Consider the following 9,052-nt stretch of genomic DNA (forward strand, 5'->3'; position numbering starts at 1 on the left):
CACCTATTGAACAGATGGTGCATTAGTTCTGTAAAGTCAGGATTTCAGACCATATAAAGGGATGGTGTCCACATAATCACCAATTTGTACTGCCCAGTTGTCTTGCCAAACTACAATCATCTTCAAATACACACGCACACATACATACACAGACACGCACACATACATACACAGACACGCACACATACATACACACACACACACACACTGGTTTTTCTTTGGATGAAGTGGGATTTATTATCTCATTGTTATTCACTAGTTTGTTTGATTTTTTCTAGCATTTATCTTGGCAGCTTTAAATACAGACTCAAACTGAAACGACTGCAGTATATCACCTGTAAATTGTCTTTTTCCTAACAAGTTCATGATGATTGCTGTTGCTTAAAAATCAATTTCGGAATCTCATTTTTGTTGTTTTGCTAGTGGCTTAGTTGTCGTGCCTAACTATCTTATACAACTAAGGTGATCTTAGCGCTAAGATCACCTTACGTGCCTAACTATCTTATACAACTAAGGTGATCTTAGCGCTAAGATCACCTTACGTGCCTAACTATCTTATACAACTAAGTTGATCTTAGCGCTAAGATTGCTTCATGGAATGGGGCCCTGGGCCCATGCTGATAAAATGTTAGAGACTAGACTCTTTAATGAAGGAAGGAAGGAAGGAAATGTTGGAGACTAGACTCTTTAATGAAGGAAGGAAGGAAGGAAATGTTGGAGACTAGACTCTTTAATGAAGGAAGGAAGGAAGGAAATGTTGGAGACTAGACTTTAATGAAGGAAGGAAGGAAGGAAGGAAATGTTGGAGACTAGACTCTTTAATGAAGGAAGGAAGGAAATGTTGGAGACTAGACTCTTTAATGAAGGAAGGAAGGAAGGAAATGTTGGAGACTAGACTCTTTAATGAAGGAAGGAAGGAAGGAAATGTTGGAGACTAGACTTTAATGAAGGAAGGAAGGAAGGAAGGAAATGTTGGAGACTAGACTCTTTAATGAAGGAAGGAAGGAAGGAAATGTTGGAGACTAGACTCTTTAATGAAGGAAGGAAGGAAGGAAGGAAATGTTTTATTTAAGACACACTCAACACATTTTATTTACGGTTATATGGCATCAGAAATATGGTTACGGGCCACACATTATTGAGAGAGGAAACCCTCTGTCACCACTTCATAGGCTGCTCTTTTTGATTAGCAGCAAGGGATCTTTTATATGCACCATCTCACAGACAGGATAGTACATACTATGGCCTTTGCTATACCATTTGTGGAACACTGGCTGGAACGAGAAATAGCCCAGTGGGTTCACCGACAGGGATAGATCCTAGACCAACCTCGCATCAAGTGAACGCTTTACCACTGGACTATGTCCCATCCCTAATCTTTAATGATGTCAGGGAGTGGGGCGTAGCACATTGGTAAAGCATTCACCTTACGTGCAGTCCATCTAGTATTAATCACTGTCGGTTGGCCCTTTGGGCTATTTCTTGTTCCAGCCAGTGCACCATGACTGGTATATCAAAGGCTGTGGTATGTGCTATACTGTCTTATGGGGTGGTGCATATAAAAAATCCCTTTCTACTAATGGAAAAATGTAGCGGGTTTCCTCACTAAGATTATGTTAAAATTACCAAACGCTTGACTTCCAACAGCCAATGATTAATAAATCAATGTGTTCTAGTGGTGTCTAGACTATATATGCATTGGGCCAAAAATCACTCCTTTAATTTTAATTACAATCTTCTCACTGTCTTAAAAAATATAAAAAATTACCTTTTCTATTGGTGTTGCTTTGTGTTTAAATAATGCTCTTTTTGAGAGTACCTTGACAAAGTTACAAATTTGATTTCAGTGTTAAAACCACGTTAAGAAGTTTGTTATAGGCAGTCAAAATGAAAATGTATAAATTACAACAAAATCTTTTTTTAAACACTGAATTTTTTTTAAAGGGACGTTCCCGAGTTTGCTGCATTGTAAGATGTTTCCAACTAATAAAATATTTCTACGATTAAACTTACATATTAAATATATTTTCTTGTTTAGAATATCAGTGTCTGTATATTCAATGTGTTTCTGGTCGTCTTAATATTTGTAAGAAGCCCAAACTGGATTTTGTCTTCAAATAATTTCATATGTACGAAAAAATCTTTGTTAGGAAATAAAATGAAATTTAACCTAGTACAAATATTAGAACGATCAGAAACATATTTAATATACAGCCACTAATATTTTAAGCAGAAAAATATATTTGATATGTAATTACAATCGTCAAAATGTCTGTTAGTCGATAAACATCTTAAAAATTGCAGCAAACTCAGGAATGTCCCTTTAAAGTTCTAATCAAAATTACATGTAACCGATTTAAAAAAAAAAAAAATGTGTTATTTAATTATTGATGAACATGAATCAAAGCTTGAAACTCTATTAGTATTATATAATGATCTGTAAACGGCCAGCTAATTTATCCACATGCAGATTACATTTTTCCAGGTCTGGAAAATCATGGAAAATAATAATTGATTGAAAAATCTTTTTCCATCATTTAAAATTAAATGAGAGAAGTTCATATTGTAAACTGATGGTGTGTTCTCTAATATGGTTTTGGTGAATTACATTGTTTTGTGAGAATGAAATGGGCAATAACACAAAAACAGAAAGAAGTCATTATAGAAAGTGGGATTAGTCAAGTTAACTGTTCAAGGGTTTACAGGTAGATTGTAAGATATTTCTTTTATGAAATAGACATTCAGATGGTAATATATAGTTCTATTTCAGTTTACAATGGGCATACTGGGTAATGATGTGGAATATTTAGATTTGCAGGTGTTATTGTCTATATATGCCAGCAAAGACAGGTATAAAATGGCAATAACACCTGCAAATCTAAAAACTCCATATTGTTATCTCCTAATTAAAAGATTGATGTTATGAAAAATTAATGTAAGAAATGGAAATTTGGTTAAAAACAATTAATATGAACTTTATGATAATTTGTTTTCTTTTTTTTTTAAGACCAAATTGGATTTTTCTTTTCTAAAAGGAAACTTTGGATGTAGTGGTTTAACCTGCATTCTCCAATGTTACTGTTTTAAAAAGCAACAAAAGAACATTGGTTTAATTACATCTCAACACATTTTTATGCGCCCGACTTTGATGGGTCATGAGGTCAAACAGCCCAGTGGAAAAGCACTCACTTGATATGCAGTTGGTTTGGGATCAATCCCCATTGGTGGACCTATTGGGCTAATTCTCATTCCAGCAAGTGCACCACGACTGATATATCAAAGACTGTGGTATGTGCTGTCCTGTCTGCCAGATGGTGCATATATAAAAGATCCCTTCCTACTAATGGAAAAATGTAGTGGGTTTCTTCTCAGAGACTGTGTCAACATTGCCAAATGTTTGACATCCAATAGCTGATTAATAACCAGTGTGCTCTAGTGGTGTCATTAATCAAAAACTTTAATGGGTCATATTACGGTATGGCATTGACTGTCCATCTGTAAACGTTTCCTTTCTTATCGATTCATATAGGATGATCAAACCTTGTATGCAAGTACAACTTGAGATGGAAAGAAAGAAATGTTTCATTTAACGACGCACTCAACACATTTTATTTACGGTTATATGGCATCAGACATATGGTTAAGGACCACACAGATACTGAGAGAGGAAACCCGCTGTCGCCACTTCATGGGCTACTCTTTTCGATTAACAGCAAGGGATCTTTTATATGCACCATCCCACAGACAGGGTGGTACATACCACAGCCTTTGATGTACCAGCTGTGGTACACTGGCTGGAATGAGAAATAGCCCAATGGGCCCACCAATGGGGATCGAACCCACACCGACCGCACATCAAACGAGTGCTGTACCACTGGGCTACGTCCCGCCCAACTTGAGATGGCGGTGTGTCCATACCATAACTAGGCCACTAGTCGTCCTCGTCTAGTGTTTTCCCCAAGAAATTTGGCAAGGCATTGTAGACTAAACATTTGGGGCATTTTCACCATTTACGGCATTTTTTTCCCCCATTAAAAACAATTTATTTTATTGAAATAAAAATTAATGTGCTTGTTTTAATAAATGAATGACAAAATATATAATAGGGATATTTTTTTTAAATTAATAATACATTTTAAATTTAATTATTGAAAAAAGCTTGTTTTATCTCAGGGCAGCATGGCACTGATTAAGGCAAGATGGAACTGTAGACATGGCATGGAGCCACACTATGCTAAAACAAGCTAGGAAAAAACAGTGTCATCAATTCATATATTGAACTCTTGCACTCACATTTGGCAATATGGCAAATGACACCTTGAACCCTGCACATGCGGCTCTTGCCAAGTAGCAGCAAGATATCCGTTATATTTCCATCCCACAGACAGGACAGTACATACCAAACTGTCTCAGGGCTCACATTGAAATTTGTTAAAATGTGGTTAATGCAAGGAATATTTTATTATCCAGACTAAATGTGAGCCCTGCTGCCTCTGATCCACAATGGTGTAAGAAGGTGCCAAAAGGGGGGGGGGGGGGGGGGCACATATATATATATATATATATATATATACATACTGAACAAAATAAGAAACTTCTGCTAACTTTGCTTGAACATAACTTGATGAAAACAAACCAGGGGAATAATTGTTATATATGCGTTTAAAGAGTGTTCCATGATGCATCGTTTGGTGCAAACATCATGGCCATAGGTTAACAGAAACTGGGAGAAATTTTGACCAAGTGTGGTAGGGGTTAAAAAAACAAAAAACCCCACTTAATAACGGGTATGACCACCTCTTGAACTGACCACTGCAGTGCATCGCAGGCGCATAGAATTGACTAAAGTGTTGATTTCTGCCTGTGGAATATTGTTCCATTCCTGAATGAGCGCTTGACGAAGTTCGTTGACATTAGCGGGTGGGTTGGGACAACGCCTCAATCGTCTGTCCAGACTATCCCAGACATGCTCGATGGGGTTGAGATCAGGACTTTTAGTGGGCCAGTCATCAATGAAATCAATGTTATTTGTCCTAAGAAAATTTACAGTGTCTCTAGCTGTATGAGAGGTGGCATTATCATGCTGAAAAATCGAGATGTTGGCATTGTTATGGAACAGAGGAATGACGTGATGAGCGAGAATGTCATCGCGGTAACATGGAGCATTTAAATTGCCATCAATGACGACTAGTGGTGAACGATAACCATGGGCAATGGCTGCCCAGACAATGACAGAACCCCAACCCCCGAAACGATCTCGTTCAAGAACACAACAGTCAGCATAGCGTTCATTTCTCCTACGGTAGACGCGCAGCCTGCCATCACCATGTTGTAAAGAAAATCTGGATTCATCCGAAAAAAGAACGGTATTCCAGCATCGCCATATCCAACGAGTGTGTACACATGCCCAATTAAGACGATTTAGACGATGACGCTGCGTTAAAACGCATCCGACGTAAGGACGTCGTGCATGTAAACCATTCTCCCGCAGACGATTACGAACAGTTTGCCCACTGATTCGGTTATTATGAAGCCCAGGTGTGTTAGTAGCAGTAGCAGTGGCAGTTTGGAATTGATTGCGCAAATGCGTGTTCATGATATAGCGGTCTTGACCACGTGTTGTAACACGCGGACGTCCACGATGTGGCAAGTCGTTGGTGCTTCCCGTCGTTCGAAATCTTACGCGAAGATTTCGTATCGCTCAACTAGAACTCCCAACATGCCTTGCAACATCTTCTGTTGACATGCCAGCATCAAGCATGCCAATCGCCCATTCGCGTAAATTATTGGGTATTCTTGGCATACTAAAAATGCTACAATGTAAAAAACTTTAATTTTTTTACAAATTTTGAAGCATTTTCGTTCACTTGACAACAATGTCAATAAGACAAGTAAAACAAATTGACCGAATACTACTCAAGGCTAATACTAACTATATAATTTCATTACACAATGAATTCTTTAACACAACAAATACTATATGTACAAATCGGAAGTTTCTTTTTTTGTTCAGTATATAAACCATGCTTGCTGCTGCTACTGGATCAAGAAAAGTGTAGGGCACGTCCCCCTTGCCCCCCCACCAGTGATCCATGTGTAAGTAGTGTGTAAACAACAGTTTGTATAGAAATCAACTGAAGCACTTCCATATGTATGCAATACGTTAATTCCTTAACTCCTCAGTGATCGTTCCAATCCGCATCATGTGCACAATATATGTACACATGGATTCCTAGCTTTACGGTATTGGTATTCATTGGAAATGGTTGGGGGAAAATGAGCCTACCAAGTGGGATTCCAAGATTAATCCTACAACCCATCACACCTTGGGTGACTTGCCACATCTTGTAGTCCAATTGTAACACAAATAACACAGACATAATTTGACTAAAATGTTTTATTGCGTATTAATAAATCTTGTATAAGACCACACCATTCCATTTGGAAAAACAAAAATCAAAAACCCAATTTACATCTCCATGGTTTTACTCTTGTTTATTGCGAGATGATCCATATAATATAATATACAGGTTTATTCTGAGGAAGAGTGTGTGTGCGTGCAAGGCTTGAAATTAATTTTGTGGACTAGGAAGCAATCTTTGTTCTTAAATTTTAATTTGGAAGCAAATGTTACAAATTGAGAAGTATTTGTAGAAAATAGTCTGGAAATGAGACTATTTCCTAAAAATAAGGAATTATGGATGTATTTGGAATAGTACAAAATAAGATGGACAGCAACAGCTGAAAGTGAAACTGATTATCAGAAAGCCTTTTGTGCATTTTGAGTGCAACTGCTGTAAATTTCAAGCCCTGGTATGTGTCTTCATGTGTACTCAGGCACATGTTTGCTTCTGGTGTTTATGTGGTGGTAGAAAAAGAAAGGAATGTTTAATGGTAGCTCAGCACATGTTAAAACTGCATGGTTATTTGGTGACCAACACATGGTTATTTGGTGACCAACACATGGTTATTTGGTGACCAACACATGGTTATTATGACTCTTGGTCTATGTAAAAGCTGCTGCCTCCATGTAAAGTTAAAGTTTGTTTAATAAAGCACATTGATTTATTAATCATCGGCTATTGGATATTGATCATTTGGTAATTTCAACACATAGTCTTAAGAAAGGAAACTCGCTAGATTTTTCCATTAGTAGCAAAGGAACTTTTATATACACCATCCCATAGCACATACCACAGCCTTTGATATGCCAGTTATGGTACACTGACTGGAGTGAGAAATAGCCCAATGGGCCCACTGATTGGGATCGATCCCAAACCGACTGTGCATCAAGTGAGCACTTTACCACTAGGCTACTTTCCACCCGTCCCTGCCTCCATACAGGCTACTTCCAACAAACAGCAGCACTTTCTTACAGGACAGCATTTGTTTGGATCAATTGGCAGTTTTCCCATTTCGACCATTGCCCCATGACTAGTGTATAAAATATTATTGTATGTGCTATCCAGTCTGAAACTGGATAAATGATGCCTTTTTGCATATTTGGTGGCATCAAGTTTGTTCTTTCATTCCCAAGAACGAGTACTGTAGCTACCTAATACATGCAGATATGGTATGACAGATAGATAGATGCTCTTTATCTATCTATCTGTCATACCATATACAGATAAAGAGTATCTATCTATCTGTCATACCATATACAGATAAAGAGTATCTATCTATCTGTCATACCATAGACAGATAAAGAGTATCTATCTATCTGTCTATCTGTCGTACCATATCTGCATGTATGACATGTGCCGAGTGTTAAAGAAACCTTACTTTTTTGTTGTCTTGAATTATGTGTATGCATGCACGTGTGTATGTGTTTGTGTGTGTGTGTGTATTTGTGCATATACATCTGCATTTGCATGTGCGTGTATGTTCAGAAGTCCGTGAAAAACATGAATATGGTGAAAAAAGGAAGTGAGGTTAACACTACATTAATTCATGATATAAAATGAATTTTTACATTAAAAAAAAAAAAAAAAAGAAAAAAACCTTGATATACACGCCTGTACAAAATATAATATCTCTTCATGCACCAGTTACATAAAAGTATTAGTCATAATAATGTTAAAATCATATATATTGTAAAATCAAATCTGTATATGTGACCCATTGGCAAGACATACCATGTTGTCATTAATGAGCCTCACATATTATTAACATCATGACTTTCTCACCCACTTCTATATATTAAAATGACTGTAAATAGATGGTGTATGTACATGAACTAATTAAACTCTAAATATTAAAAAAATAATTTAAAATTTAAAATATATATTATTACACTGAAGTTTTTGAAATTCAAAATATATTACGCTGAAGAAATAAATGGCTGGTATCTATAAAAACAACCAAAAGAAGTAATATTAATATCAATAAATGTTTAAAAACACATACCTTAAAGAATCAGAATAGATATTTGCTAACAAAATGCAGACAAAGCTAATTTATGACAAAAGATCAACCATTTTAACATAATGTAAATTTTTCTAGCTTGTAACACTTTTTGTGGAAAGTAAAATATTTAGTTGGACACAATTTATAACTTTATTATTAATGTATACAAAGGAGTATCACTGGTTTAGATACAATCTATGCAGGAAAAGCGGAATATGCAACAAAGATCAGAGAAGCATTGATATGAAACATGCTGGGAAAATGCTATGGTTTTCATTGAGACTGGTTGTAGGTGACTAACCAATGATTTAAACTTTTCTGCAGGTAAAAGATGGTGACTTGAACAATAGTGACATAACACCTTCTTTTCAAGAGATGTACTACTAACATGAAAGACTTGACATTAAGAAATCATTTAAAAAGAAAAGAAAAAAGAGACGGACACAGAGCATTAGAGACGGACACAGAATCATTAGAGCACATGGACTATTGGATATGGAACATTTGGTAATTTTGACACGTAGTCATCAGAAAGGAAACCCGCTACATTTTTCCATTAGTAGCAAGGGATCTCTTATATGCACTTTCTCACAGACAGGAAAGCACATACTACAGCCTTTGACCAATTGTGGTGCACAGGTTGGAA

At 36.6% G+C, this 9,052-nt stretch overlaps 1 protein-coding gene across 2 annotated transcripts in view; it reads left to right on the plus strand.

The window, feature by feature from the left end:
- Positions 1-400, plus strand: part of LOC121366211 (transmembrane protein 187-like) — a 7,549-nt gene extending 7,149 nt beyond the window's left edge. For both annotated transcript variants that reach the window (XM_041490749.1, XM_041490745.1), the window contains exon 2: positions 1-400. This exon is cut by the window's left edge and continues 1,643 nt beyond it. The gene's annotated coding sequence lies outside the window, so the exon portion shown is untranslated.
- The last annotated feature ends 8,652 nt before the right edge of the window (positions 401-9,052 follow it).

Source organism: Gigantopelta aegis, chromosome 3 (assembly GCF_016097555.1).
Source record: "Gigantopelta aegis isolate Gae_Host chromosome 3, Gae_host_genome, whole genome shotgun sequence".
Taxonomy (NCBI): domain Eukaryota; kingdom Metazoa; phylum Mollusca; class Gastropoda; order Neomphalida; family Peltospiridae; genus Gigantopelta; species Gigantopelta aegis.